The sequence below is a fragment of the Lepisosteus platostomus genome, chromosome 13 (assembly GCF_059453375.1).
Source record: "Lepisosteus platostomus isolate fLepPlt1 chromosome 13, fLepPlt1.hap1, whole genome shotgun sequence".
Lineage (NCBI taxonomy): Eukaryota > Metazoa > Chordata > Actinopteri > Semionotiformes > Lepisosteidae > Lepisosteus > Lepisosteus platostomus.
The window spans coordinates 4,668,290-4,683,491 of record NC_142623.1 but is presented as its reverse complement, the minus strand read 5'-3'; the positions used below and the strand labels follow the sequence as shown (position 1 = coordinate 4,683,491).

Sequence of the window (15,202 nt, the reverse complement as noted above, 5' to 3'; positions counted from 1 at the left end):
AGGAGTTCTTACAGATTCTGGTCACTGAAACACAGACAGCGAGGGAGAAATGAAGAGAGAGGCAGCCTTCCTCCCTTTATCAGAGGGCACCCATTAAAAGACGCACTGTCTGGTAATTGGAGCAGCTGCCAGGCAGATTGTAAGGGCCTGAACAGGAAGCCAGACCCAGATGCTTAGCAACCACTGGGCTGGCATTGGCAACAGGCAGGTTGGTGGCGAGTAATTCGTCAGTGGTGCTGCCATTGTTGATATAGTAAATGGCCAGGTCTCTTGTCTACATAACAAAGTGAGCATGCAGTTTTCTCTCATTCAGAAATACACGTGGACAGATAGTAGGTGTGATATTAGATATTGCTGGTTTCGGGACACGGATACTAACAATGACAGAACCTCCCAATGAGAGCACTAAGTGATTACTGCTTGGCAAGGGTGTGCACTCCACTCTCCTTGTTCCCAGTATCTGTTTCCATAAGCCACTGCGGGGAAAGAAATGTCTATTTAAATGACTTGAGCTGATCTTAATGGTGGACAACAGGGTTCATTTGGAAAACTTTGGAAAGCTGGATGGTGGATTCAGGACAGAGAAGCACTACATCATATCTTGATTTTGACTTTAAGGAGTTATTATTGGTTGCAGCTAGTCTCTTGTACTTACATTCTCAAAATTAACAAACATTGACATTGCATATTTGCTCTGAGAGAGCCTTAACGCAAGAAATTTATTTGATAAATGTTGATAAGAAAGTTTAAAGACAAAGAAAAAACTAATGCTGTTTCTGCACGCTATTCTACAATGATACCTAACTGCTAGAAACTGGAAATATCTAACTTATACATTCCCTGTTTAACTGTATTTAATGAGTGGTGAGCAAGCAGAAATAAACAGTAAAACATTTTGCCAATAAGTGTTTTTATGCAAAAGCAGATTTTAGTTGGGGACATTAATTTGCTTTTAATTAACTTTTTTCATTGCTTTACATATCTTCATTAATAAAGTGTGAACTAGGATATTCCCTGCAACTATAAATCATTGTTTTAATTATGCGCCAACACTTTATTGTGCTTCCCTGCAATTTATCATACATAAACCTTTTTGTTGCTTTTCTGTTTATTTTAGCATTCACTACCTGAAATTGTGCATGCTTGCAGCACATTTGGCATTTTAGTTATGACATTTTCAATATCTTTTTTTTTAAAAAGCTTGCACCTGAAAATTGTCTGCAGTTGAATCTATACAGTATATCCGCTGTGCTTGGTAGCAGTGCAATCTTGTCGGTAAACTGCCAGCTGTGATCTGGTTATTCTTCTCTTTGAGCACAAATTGCCCTCGCTTTGCATGGCAATCTTGAAGAACCAGGTGGTTCATGTCAAAATCTTTACTGCAAAGATAAGAGAAGAGAACCCTAAACAGGGCGCCGAGCGTGTTCACCGCTTCCTCGCAGGCTGGAAAAGAAAGACAAAAAGCAGGGGAAATGCTGTTCCTGTAAAGGAGGGACAGGAGTAATGGAGATATAAAGAGATGGGGATCTGTTGTGAGTCCTTGATGAATGGAGAGGATGGCTTCATTGTGGCCAGCGTGTGAGGCTGAGGGGAGTGCTGGGCAGTTCTCTGGTTGTTACGCTCCCAGTGCTTTCTCACAGCTCTCCAGCCCCGGCCCCACTGCGAGCAGAGCACCCTGGTGAAGGGAACCCCAGACGGGCTCTCCGCACACAGGCGGGCACGGAGGGGAAATGTCCACTGATTTAAGAACACAAGAAAGAGAGGATAATGATAATGAATAAATGCTTACACATATATAGTGCTTTTTTCTGGACACTCCACTCAAAGCGCTTTACAGGTAATGGGGTCTCCCCTCCACCACCACCAATGTGCAGCCCCACCTGGATGATGCAACAGCAGCCAGAGTGCACCAGTCCGCTCCCCACACACCAGCTCTCAGGGGGGAGGAGAGCAGAGCGATGAAGCCAGTTCAGAGATGGAGATTATTAGGAGGCCATGAGTGGTAAAGGCCAGGGGGAAATTTGACCAGGACTCTGGGGTCAGTGTAACACCCCTACTCTTTTCGAGAAACGCCCTGGTATTTGTAATGACCACAGAGAGTCAGGACCTCGGTTTTATGTCTCATCCGAAGGACGACGCCTGTTTACAGTCTAGTGTCCCCGTCACTATACCGGGGCATTAGGACCCACACAGACCGCAGGGTGAGCGCCTCCTGCTGGCCCCACTAACACCTCTTCCAGCAGCAACCTTAGTTTTTCCCAGAAGATCTTCCATCCAGGTACTGAGCTCCAGTGGGCTGCCAGTTGCTCGCTGCAGGGTGCTAAAGCTGCTGGCTAACAGTGCGAGTCCTCGACGAGAGTGAACGAGAGTGAAAACGAGTGAACGAGAGTGAAAAGAGTTGCCAGGGAGGGAGGTTAGAGAAATAGCTCCCAGCGGAGGGGAGGTGACACTCTGGCAGTCGAGAAGGACAAGTGGACGTCAGTGTTATGGAAATGACGGTGGGAATGACTTCTGTTTTTTTGTTTTCCGCAAAACGCAATGTTGGTTCCAGTGAGTGAATCCCATCTTTTGAGCGCAGGGTGAGAGCGCTCCGTGTTGCCTGTTGCCCACTGCTGCCAGCCCAGTTCTGCGCGGAGTCACCCTGAACTGTCAGAGCCACGTCTTGATAAGGTCACTGGCCTCATTCCCATGGTGAACATTGTTTTTTTTTCTTTTGGTTGGGTTGCAGTTGTCTTAGGGTTGGCCATACAGCAACAGCAGCGTCAAACCTTGAAACCAAAGCCAAAACAACAGCAGAGATATCCGATGACGGCATGACTCAAACTGGAACGTCAGCTGATTGGCGTTGAGAAAAACATCCCGTTGTTACAGTGCAAAGAATCAGTGCCAGTTTACCATCACTAGACTTGCAGAAGTCCTTGTACAGTTGTTGTTTTATTTCTTTTCCCTTTCGTGCAACACTTATTTCTTTCCTCTGTGCGCTTCCCAGACATCGAGTGTGAGAACTCCGAGGGCCTGTGCTTGCAGGAATTGTTTTCTACATTGGCAGGCACATAAGTTGACTGATAGAAATGACAGAAATCAGACAGAGCACACAGGACATGAAACCATGAAGCACAGGACTCAGTCTGCAGCTGCTGACGCTGTGCTGTTTGTGTGAATGGCCGTTGGTGTCTGTTTAGGAACCACTCATAATGACTGTTCGATTCTTTCGGAGTGGTACAGTAGTTTCTGGGCAGGCGTTACAGTGGACTGATGTGATTAACAATGAAAAACTGAAAGGCTTTGTTTTGAGTAATCAGAGCTCCAGGGGAGGAAGTGAAAGCAACTGCTTTCACCTGGTGAGAGAGGAAAGGAATGTTTCACACGCTGCCATTTGTTCAGATTTTTTGTTTTCCCATCGACTCTAAAACCCTTCGCTTGGTTGTGTCATTGAAATAAACCTAACCCTTCAACACACAACCTCACACCAGCCAAGCTCAATCGTGTCCATCAATTCCTCGTTTCCTGACGTTCTACCTGTCTGGTATGACAGCAAGGTCACACCGACAGCGGTTGACCTTCAGCTATGAAAATCTCTGATGGCATGAATAAACAAACAAGGCACTGAAGTGAGTATTCCCACATGGTTTGCAGCACATAACAATGTCTGGTGTTAGCTTAGAGAACTTTGTAACATGAGCTAACAGGCCTAGAAGCAGCTTCACTGTGTGAGCTATTTGAAGTTCATAACAAAAGTTCGAAAAAGCCCCAAATACCTGCCAATCCCATGCTTTAGAGTCTGAACCACTGTTTCCTAGCACTTACATGCAAACGCCCCTCCACCATCCCCACCCCCCATCAGCAGTTTAAGAGGGGGGAGTCCAGTCAGTCAGGCAGCCATCCCCCAAAACAGGGAGATGAAAGGAAAAAAATAATCAGAAGAGGCTTCTCTGCAAATCTGTATTTTCTGAACTGTTACTTAAGTCATACACTTTCCTTCACTCTTCATTCACTCTTGTTGGGGCCATAAAAAATAATTTATACATGGCTCCTCACTCCATCAGATGAATTTCTGGACAGCCCTTAAGGCACTACTAGTGGTAATCTGTTCTTACGTAACACTGTTCAATAAGAGCTGACCTTGTGTCTGAAGGGCCTTTCTGCTTGTTGGTCTGCTGCACAGCGTCCCTGTGGGAGAGGGGACCACGGGTGGCGTCGGGCTAGCTAAAGGAGCAGTCCCTCTGCCTGCCTGGTGTCCATTCACAAACCACACTGGATCGTCTGGAGAAGGGTTTGAATGGCCCATTGAGCTGCCCCCCGATCAGTGGCTGTGTATTGTGGAGGACAGCTGGGGCTCTTGTTTACTCCTCCACTTGGGACAAATGGCCCGGCTGCCTGCAGATAGGGTTTCCATGATCCCTGGAGAAGAGCTATTGACGGGAGACACAAAGAGGTCTAACTCGGGGAATTCCGTCTGTGTGGTCTGTTTCTCTCATGTTTTCTTCCGTCACCCCCGTTCACCAGTGCCGCCGAGTCCTCTTGCGATAATGTCTTGTAGTTTTTGGAAAGATGCTGGATCTGCTGTTTACGTGAAAGACACATACTTTGCAATAGGTGGCTTTGGGACAAATTTAAGATAAAGGAGGTTGGAGCAGTGCTTTCACTGAGCAACTACTACCAGTGTATAAGCACGTTGCTCAGATTGTGGAATCCTCCTCTCCAGCACTCAGATCTCTACCCCACTCAAGTTAGGACCCTCCCAGTATAAGTACACACATTCACTATTTTAAGACTCGTAATGTGTAATTTGAAGTTGTATGCAGCAAAACGTATGGAGTACTTGTAATAAAATACTTGAATTTGTATAAACACCCCGTCTCTCCTCATCCTTAAAGGGGCTGGGCTTGTTTTCAGAAGCAGTGCTGGGTTTTTTACCTCGTAAGACCTGGCATGTCTGGCCTCCACCCCATCCCCCTCTGCCCCCAGTGCAGACCGTGATCCTCACAATAGGCCCTCAGCTCGGGGCTGCAGTATCAGACGTCTGCAGCCTTCCTGCATGTGCTCTGAGAGAGAGAGAGAGAAAGAGAAATACATGCTTTCCTTTACAAAAACTGTGGCAAAAATTAATTTCAATCCGTGTGTCCACATTATGAGTGCAAGCATTTATAGAGCACAGTAAAAACCTAAAGAAAGGAATGGGCTGTAATATTACCCAGTATAGTGCCTCTATTTTCAATGTTTCATGAAGGTGTACAATATTCATAACTATACATACACATCATGTTGAAGTACTTCCAGGAAGACCCTTACTTTTTATTAAATGTCAACATGTTCCATACTTGCTCCAAAGCTTTTTCCCCCTTCCCTTATTCTAATTCTTCCTTATTGCTCCAGTTCTTGGCATCTTTTCCCATACTCCCACCTCTTCCCAGCGTGCAGTGTGATTGGTGTGCTGTGGCTCTGGAGCGTGATGGGTTTGCACTCTGCAGCAGAAGGGGAGTGGATTGAAGTGGCCAAACAGGGGGGGATTAGAGCTATTTAAAGCGCTGTATGTCTTTCCCTTCAGGCTCCAGCTCCAAATATAACTCTCTGAGCAACTGACGCCCAGATAGTCCAGGCCTCTTGGCTCGATCCACTTATATAATCTTTAAAGGCGCAGCTTCCATCACCTGCCTTCGCCTCTCGCTGTGTTTCTGCTCATAGAAATTGTGACCCATTGTGGGGACGTCTCCATCACCGAGTCTGCATGAGAAAACCTTGTGTGTCTCTGACACTCTCACCTCTTACAACAGCTTCACTCTGATCGACTTTCATTTAATACAAAAGCACATGTATCAAACGTGCTGATTGCCATAGAGCTAGGTGATCACAAGTATTTCAGTTCAATTGTTTAGGGGAAATAATAATAATAATAATTGCTTACACTTATATAGCGCTGCTTATTTCTGGACACTCCACTCAAAGCACTTTACAGGTAATGGGGACTCCCCTCCACCACCACCAATGTGCAGCATCCACCTGGATGATAATAATAATATTCCCTTAGTAATCCACCAGATATTCATTTATATTAATATTCAACATATCATATTAGAAGTAGAGCTTTGAATTAAATGCATGCATGACTCTATATACTGCAGGTATTCTGGCTAGTAATGGAACAGTAGCCTGTGTGCAAACCTAGTGATTCAGTGACCTTCTTCAGGCCTTGTAACTGGAATAGTTTATCAACACAACAGATAACAACATGAAAAGGAGTGACAAAGGGTACTGTACATGCAGAAGGACACAGAGTTAGGTAAGAAGTAAACATTAGAAAAAAGATCATGATCTGTCTTTTCCAAGTGCAGGCAATGAAAGATCTATTTATATACTATATACTGCGTGGATCTTACAAGGAACTCCTTTCAGGGCTATAGTGCCTTTGAACAGAAATAAATAGCTATGAATTATGGGAATAATAATTAATCCATCCATTTTCAGAAACCGCAGGGTTTAAAACAGAGGTGTTCTATGAAAGACACATATTTACTGTATGCTTTAATGGTCAAAGTTAGCTATGCCTTATTGATGAACCCAGATAAACTAAGCAGCTGCCTGTAGCTGATAACTTTGGCTTTACATACACAAAAGGAGAACGAGAAGTCTATTTAAACAGTTTTGTTTCCTTGAGTGGTGAAACAAACGGAGCTTATTAATACTCATCCTTATTCTTCATAGAACCTATCTGTTTTTCTATCAATCTATGAGTCTGTCTGCGAGTGGATACAGCACAAACAATGGGATAGCTTCATTATTTGGAGCATGTCAGATGGTTTCTTGGGACAAGGCATTGTTTCTCCTGCACAAAAATCGCATCGAGTTTCGGACTGTTCGCTTCCCCGCTTTGCATTGTGATGCATTGTCCCGGTACAGCTGTAGTGGAAGAAATAGTTAAACAAGGTCTTTTGTGAGTCAGCTGTCTGCCTGGCATTGTCATTCCAATGACTGTCAGGCCGTAGTGGAACAGGCTCCAGTGCTTTGGGATGCTAATGCTCTGCTGCTGTCCCCAGGGTCCTGGATCCTGCATTCCAGCCCTGGGAAGGAGACTGATGGAAAGAAAGCTGGACTGGCTGAAGTGTGCCAGGCGGCAGTGGATTATGGTAATAGCCCACTGTGAAAGGGAACCCGGCAACCATTGTCTTCCCCATTCAGAAATCGAGCTCCAGCCCTTGAAATGGAATACTACGTGCTGGTGGAATGGTTCGAAATTGTCATGGGAGCTGAAACAAACACATCTATATTAGTGTTGTAAAAAAATTAGTGCCCTTTTAAAATGAAATCTAAGGACCCCCACCCCCCTTAAAAGCATCACAATATCCCATCTGAATCAAGCTCCTTCATGGATGCAGATCAGTGGGCAGAACACTGACGACACTCTGTGCCAGCCTATCAGGCCCCTAACTGCTGACTGGTCATGGGAAAGCCTCATGCGGCTCTCTGTAACAAGGCCCATGTGAACAAAGAGCGCACCATATCACATCTGGACCATGTGAAAAGAAAACGCACCAGGGCCAAAAAGCGAGGAAAAGTTTGTAATTCCGATTCACTCAGACCGGAGAGAGAATTTAATCAGGCTACATTTCATCAATCTGTATTGGGTTTGTTCGTGGCGCCGACTGTAACTTCCACTGTCCTTTGGACAAATTCAGTCATTCTCTGTGCCAGTAGACAGAAGCACAGACCTTTGATGTAACATCTCCAATACAAACCAGCCCCTCCTACAGCACGCAACGGTGCTGGTTTGGAATTTTGTTTTCGGAGATGAGATACAGGATATAACCCACTGGTCTATCATCACTACTTCCTAACTTACTGCTTACTCTTTCCTATACTTCCTGTATTTACTGCAAGACCCACCCAATGTCCCACAAATTCATTCCTGACTGGCCAGGACCAATCTGGATTAATCTCGTAAATTCTGAGCAACATATGTTGGTACCATATGTGAGAGAGGAAAACAGTAAAGACTAGTGGATATAGCAGATCTAGCAGGGAGTCTTGGAGGATTGCACTGTGCAGCTGACAAGGCAGGTAGCAGTCAGCACTAATGTTTCAAATCTTGAAAACTGAGAAGGTGGGAATGTGATGTCATAGTGAGCTGTTGCCTAATTGTTTCTTCACCGGTTGATTGTTTTGCGCGTGACATGAACTGATAATGTCTTTTAAGGAGGCTTTAAATACCCTTTAGAAGCAGAAACTGCTTGTGCTTATGAAAGAGGAGATACTGTGGTGCAGCAGCAGCAGCACCATAAGCAGATGCTAATGGGGACAGTGCTGGGAGTATTGCACAGAGGTGAAACAGTTTGTTCTGAAGGCTGAAGGGAATGTCCTTGTGCTTCTTAGAACAACAGAAATGCGGCACGAAGCACAGCTCCCAGCCCCCTCCACTTGTGTTGAGACTGTCCTGCTGCGAGAGCACATTCCCCACATTCCATCTCCGCCGATTGAGCAACGAGCAGCCCAGGGCACGGAGACCGAAACAAAGGGCCTGGGAAACTGCTCTTCTCTCCAGCTCGCTGCTGCAGCCCTGGCCTGTCACAGCAGTTTGCCCTCTGTGCCCCCAACACTCTCTGACCCCCCCGTCTGATGAGAAACCCCAATTGAACTCGGCTGCCCACCAAAACAAGTAAGAGTCTCTCGGTGCCTGATGGGCAGCTGTGTGGAGCAGGGAATTGTAACCGGAGTGTTGTGGGTTCACATCCCATGTGTGACACTGCTGTGGTACCCTGCAGCAGATTGCTTCAGTAAAACACCCAGCTGCAGAAAGCTATCAAACACTACACTGGATTCAGCCAAATTAAATCAGTGACGAATGTGATGGGGATCTCTGGGTGTGGCCTGAACTTTCAATACTGAGCCTCAGATTGCCAACCACTGTTGGACCAATAGTAAGGGTCAGTGGATCTGTTGTGGGGTACTTGGTCTGCTTGTAGTATGAATACCAGTATTAAGCAAGGCTGGCACAGTGACTTTAACGGGTTTGAGGAGTCGAATGGCATGCTTGCATTGTCATTTGCATTTTCCACTTCGGAATTAATGGTAGCTGCATGCTGACTTTATACCTTGCATACAGGGTGGAAAAAGTGTTTGCCTTGCAGTGAACAGAGTGAGGCTGAGGCAAGCAGAAAGGAAGAAAGTATGCGAAAGACAAAACAGCCAGAGAGATTTCATCTCAGATTTGAAACTTTGTGTCAGCAGCACAGACGAGATGTGCAATAACGAAAAAATGCAGATGCACTGCTCAAGCGTTTTACATGTTTCAAAATCTTTCCTTCAGAATGGAGGCTGGCCTGTTCCTCCCTGCCCCCCCTGGTTCATGATGGACCCAGAGCCATGAGCACAGCAGATTTCTGTTAAGAGGACATGTGGACAGCTCAGTGTTCTCACCTAGTTTCCCTTGTCTAACCCTGGAGAGGGTCATCATCGCATTACCAGCTTGAATGGTGCCATCCATGAGCAATGTCCACTTTGTGTCCAGGAACCAAAAGAGACTGAGGTGTTGTCCATGGCTCCTAGCTGGCTCTTACCCAACTGCTCCCACTATCAATTATTAATTCCTCAGACCTTTTTTAAAAACACTATTTAAATGACAGACTGCCCTGTCTTGACCACCACTAGAAGACACAACTATTCTACTATTCTATACTATATACTGACTTTACTCTGCCTTTTTGTCCAGATTCTTCAGTTAAGTATTGGGATAATTTCCTGGATGGTATTTTAAAAACAACTAATAACAATCAGATGAAACAGGTTAAGATCCTAGGCGCTGGTAAATGATTCAAGTGAGAAGTATAGAATCAGACCAAGGTTTCCCCAGACTGGTTAGGGGAGATATGTGATTCTCGTTATCCTTCCTAGAAGTTCAGCCTTGCCTTCTGATTTCCTGGTAATGGGACGCAGTCCAGTGTGGGTGTTGTGTTGTGTAAACAGTTTGTTACATCGTGTTCTGGGAGTCTCTCTGAGTGTACAGCCGTCAATCCTGTCAAGTCAGAAATTCCCCTTTTTATGAGCTGGGGAAGCTGCCCCTTTGCAAAATAGTCATCCCCCCCCACGACTACCACCATTACAAAAAAGGAAAGTAGAACACTGTCATCTCAGCAAAGAGTGCCCGTCCTCAATTTTGCATTTCTTCTGCTTAATTCACAGCGTTACATAAAAGACAATTATACAACAGAGTCACTGTGCTTCTCAATCAGAGAACTGTCACAAGGGCGCTTCAAGTACGGGGGGGGGATATGAGCACAGAGAGAAACAATAACGTCTCTTCTCCATACTGTGCCGTCCTAGTGGCTATTCCGAAATGCTGTGTAGCTATTTTCCATGTTTTTTTAAGTACTGTAAACTGATTTTTTTTAATTGTACACACAGAGAAATAATCATGGTTACTTTTTCCCCTTTTTAATGTGATGTGAACTCTGATTCACTAAGGATAAAGCTGTTACTGAGAATGGATTCTAGGTAAGCCTGATGAAAGTCTTCTAGAAATCTCCTCACAAATGTTGTTTTTATAACCTAAACTTAATTTTAGTTGTTATGATTAATTTGTTTATTTTTTTACTTTTGCAAAATACTTCCTGCCATCCCATAGCTTTACAGATCTCACTGCATCTAAAGTGCCTGCACTCCTGTCACATAGAGCGTTTATCAGTATGAACAATATGTAGCGCAGAATGCCACAGCATGTTGATTATTCACTGAATATCTTCTTACAAGCCAGGTCACATCTGTATCACAACTGTATCAACAAGATTAAGGAGTGCAAGTCAATCTGCCCTTTCTTGCTGCACTATTTGAAGAGACAAAGAAGAGATTCATTCCAGGATAATTTGTCTACCTTCTCATGAACTTTTATGATTTGGTGAGAGATCCGCCAACAATGCGTGGTTCAGAGCTCTAATCAGCAGAATGAGTTCAGACCCTATTTAGGCTCTTGCTTGTGAGCATCCTGGGATGCCTGAAGTTTCTTTCTTTCCAGAAGAAAATGTGTCCAATATTCATTTCGACAAACTGTTTCAGCCCGGCCAGAATCCAGCCTTCACATTCTGAGAGAACAGGCACCTTCATATTGGATGCAAGAATGATGATGAGAGGATAAATTGTGGTTTGTGGAAAACCATGAAATGCTGGATATTGCTTTACGAAGGAAAACTTTCTACATATACATTTACACATAAAGTGAAAAGGTTAAGTCAGGTCAGTAGACCATCGATAATGTTGGTTGGAAATGTATGGGATGGGTGTGTATCACATTCTCATTCAAATCCTTTGCAGTGATCTTCAAACTGGAATGATAACCACATTAGTCTGTGTCAATACCGTGTGAAAGCTTTACTGTACATCCAACAGGTGTTGTGAGTGTACTAAGCTATTTATGTATAAAACTGTCACCCCATCTTAATCTTCATACACACAACCCTTAAGAGACAGCATGAAAATCTTGCACATTTTATTAAAAAACGATAATGCAGTCCTCACATCAGCTGGTGTCAATAACCAGAGATGTTCCTCACTCACGTTCGGTTGAACGCAATATTCCAAATGAGACCTTAGCAGTGCATTAGAAAACTTGACCATAACTTCCCTTGATTTAAATTTCCACACTTTTTGTTGTGTATCCAAGCATTCTGTTTGATCGTTTGTATCTTCCCCCGCATTGTCTTGAACAGGACATAGAAGGATCTATGGAAACCCCAAGAGACCTTTCATGCAAAGTTTCCTGCAGCTCAGATTCAGTCACATGATACTGTATGTACAGCCTGTGCTCACTGTGCACTCATCAGTGTTAGATTTTGTCTGCCAGGTATCAATCATTTTGTTACTCCTTGACCACAATCTCTGTTTGTCACTCTGCCTATGTTTTATATGATGTATAAATGTAACTAGTTTGCGAACTATCAAATGTATGTTAATTATCACACTATAATGGTTGATATGGTTCGAAGATGAGAACAGAGCCTAGAATGGATCCCTGCAGTGCCAGATTGCTTGAATCAGGCTGTCATCCCTTAAGATGATGTGCTGGTTCTTGCTTGGTAACCAGTTCTTGATGCATGTGCACAAATTACCTTGGATTCCAATGGCTTTTAATTTGAATTATTAAAAGCCACCAGGAATTCTAAATATATCAGAGACTGGTAATAATAAACAGTGCCATTGAGGTTGTGAGTTAGCAACTCAACAGGTCAAAGGAAAGGCAGAGTTAACTAGGCTGCCTTGAGTTCATGTTTGTTCAAGAGGAAGGGAAGGATGATTTCTAATAGCAACTACCCAGATAAGGAAGTTCAGGGTACTGAACTACAGTAAGGACGTACCATAGACTCGGTCTGCAATCTCCAGGTCATAGAGCTCTCGCCTTGTGCTGGACACGCAGTTCTCTTTCAAAGGAATACACTGTAAGCAGCCGGCTACTGCCCGGGCAGGCCAGTCCCACATTCCAAGCAACATGTGATGAGGAATTGCGCCTCATTTAAGTCAATTACTCCTCTGTCTGTAGCCTGACAGCTCCAGTCACGTGCTGAGAGTCCCACAAGGGGGTGACTCAATTAATAAGGCACAACTGGCACGCTGATGGGGTCGTTACTGTTTTTTCTAATTATTAAAAAATCCTTCTCTTGCCCCTTTATTTCAGTTGTGTTGTAACAGGAGGTAAAGTACTTTGAGGCGGAGTGGCTGAGAAATTATTGAGAAAGATAATCATGGAAAAAATGGAAGGTTCTTTTGAGGAAAATGAATTTGTAACTTTATTCTGTTGGATATGTGGAGAATGTCTTCATAGTCCCAATACTACAGCAAGCCACCAGTAGGAAATGTATCTTGAGCTGGAATAACCCCAGAATAACTCTGTGCATTCTGTCTTTATCTCAAGGATAGGGTGGAAATTCCCTGAACCTTATTTTGTAGCTTTAGAAAGTGAAAACAAAGAAAATTGCCTTTACACTAGGGCATACAAGGTAACTTTCTGAACACTTAGCGTCAGTCTGTGGACGGGCAGAAGAAAGTAAGTCAGTTCTATAAAATGTGTAAGGGCTGCAGAATCCTATTCCCTTCCCTCCTTAAGTCAGGTCTAGCTAGAAACAAAAAAACAATGTTTTTGACAAAACCTTTTTAAAGGTTTCGGTATCAATTTTTGCTGACTCAAAAACCAGACCATTATCTTAAAGACTCAGAGCCATTGGTAAGCAGCGTCGCGTGATCTGTATCAGTGTTTAACGGCTCAGACACTTCCTTCCTCTCCAGTAAAAACTTCATTTCCAAGGGGATGAATAAAGTATTTTGAATTGAACTGAACTGAACCGAACTGAATTGAATTGAAAGGTAGAGGTTCTGTTTTGCTCGTAGCCTGTTGTCACCTCTTTTCTCCTCCTGGGTGCCAGTTTTGGGTTCCCCTGACTGTATCACCTAAACAGTCAGTGAATGTGTCCCCTTCCCCCACCACCTGCTCTTCCTGTGGGGCTGTTCCCCTGCAACGCTGGTTCCGACATGTGTTTGTACCGTTTGAGTTGAGTTCGGTTCTCGGTAGCTGGAAATCTTCAACCTTTTTTGGAGTTGATATTAATAAGAATAAAAGAAAAAAAATCACGTTGAGCAAGCTAGCACCTCAGTTAACAATTCCATTAAGTACAAATGTGCCCAGCTGGAATGAAAGGACACAAACATCAGGGTCAAGCATAGCCCTTCTTGTATGGAGGGTACCAAAATACACACAAGCCGCATCACATCCAACCTAAGTTAGAATTGCTTGATGTTCAGGGAAATTGCAAGCTCTGAAGGGTTGAATAATGCAATGCAATACACTCACACGGATATAGAAATGTTTACACAGGGCATCCCAGGGTACCTCAAAGAAAAAGCTTCTGTGAAAGCATTAATTCGTCATTTTATCCAGGTCAAGTGTAAGCTGCAGAATACCTTTTGAAGATGTGGTTTAGAACAAACGTTCACAGTGCAATGGTCTGGACTTGGACCTCTTGCGCCAGATTCATGATCTCAAGGAATGGCTTGTCATTGTTTCACTTGCTGTGTGTGCTGTTCCAGTGTTTGGTTCCCATGTTCTTCATGTTCCTTGCTCCTTAAAGCTTGGCCCTCCCAGGACTGACCCGGTAGCACCTCGATTAGCTCTGTCCTAACATCTTGACCAGCTCAGGCTCCAAGATGTTAATCCTGCTGATGTCAAGTGCAGCTCTCACTGAACCTATAGTACTGATTTCTGGAAAAGAGAACCGGAAAAGTGAGGTGCATTTCTGTCATCGAGACGTGGTAACAGCTCATTGTCTCAGTTCCTGAGGTTTTCTTTTTTCAGCATGTGTGCGAACTTAATAGTTACTGAGAGACAGAGAGTTTAGAAGTTGTTTTTTCAGTGACCAGATAGGATGTGAGCTTAAAACGTAATCAGGACACATACTGTATTGTACATGGGAAAGATGCCTGTTCAATTTCAGGCTACATAAGGCTTTCTGGAAAGGGTATGAATCCCGAGACCATTCTGCTTTAGGTGTGAAATAATGCGAAAGTGTTCTTACATGTCCCGTTTATGTTTCTAATGGGTTTAAGTGGGGGTAGGTATGCATAGATATCAGTTTTGCATTAGTGATTTTCTATTGTGGACAATGATTTCACTGTACATGTACTAATTGCTTCTCATGTGTCTTACTTTCAAATAAAATAAAGACCTGGATATTTTTTCTTTCATCACTGCCAATTGTTCAATTTATTCTAGCTACACACTTCTGGTAATTTTTTCCTATTTTTTTAAATAGAAAAAAACATTGCTTTCCCATGTCTGTGTTTTTTCTGGGATACATCTCTTATTGTAGAGACGAAGTTAGCAGACCTTACAATGTTGTCAGTGACTTGGTTCAAACTGTCCAAGCGGTATGTGATTTTTAGGAGGCGTTAGGGAGAAGGTTAGAGTGTTAACCCTGTTCACTCATTGCTGCATTAACTTGAGCTGCTTTTCAACTAATGTGCTCTGCTGGGCTGTGCCCAAGTCATATATTAACTGCAGCTGGTGCTCATAGGCACAGGAATGCAGGACAATTATAGTTTCAGAAGACAGATTGGATGCTTATGGTGGTGATAGTAGGCTTTATATACAATACAAATTCATATAGAGAGTTCTGTTATGGCACGGCCAGCACATTGTACAAGAAACATAATTAATTTATTAACATCCCCA

The 15,202-nt window shown here is 43.7% G+C and overlaps 1 long non-coding RNA gene across 3 annotated transcripts in view; it reads right to left on the bottom strand.

Annotated features, from left to right (window-relative positions):
* The window catches only part of LOC148649692 (uncharacterized), a 42,389-nt gene extending 29,897 nt beyond the window's left edge, over positions 1–12,492 (bottom strand). The window contains exons 1-3 of one of the 3 annotated variants that reach the window (XR_015925911.1): positions 12,339–12,492; positions 5,906–6,000; positions 4,918–5,045 (exon numbers count right to left, since the gene is read on the bottom strand). This is a non-coding gene — a long non-coding RNA (uncharacterized LOC148649692). Of the gene's footprint in view, positions 1–4,917; positions 5,046–5,292; positions 5,490–5,905; positions 6,001–12,338 lie in introns of those variants that run through there. The other 2 variants (XR_015925912.1, XR_015925910.1) reach the window with 2 other exon arrangements.
* Between the last annotated feature and the right edge of the window lie 2,710 nt (positions 12,493–15,202).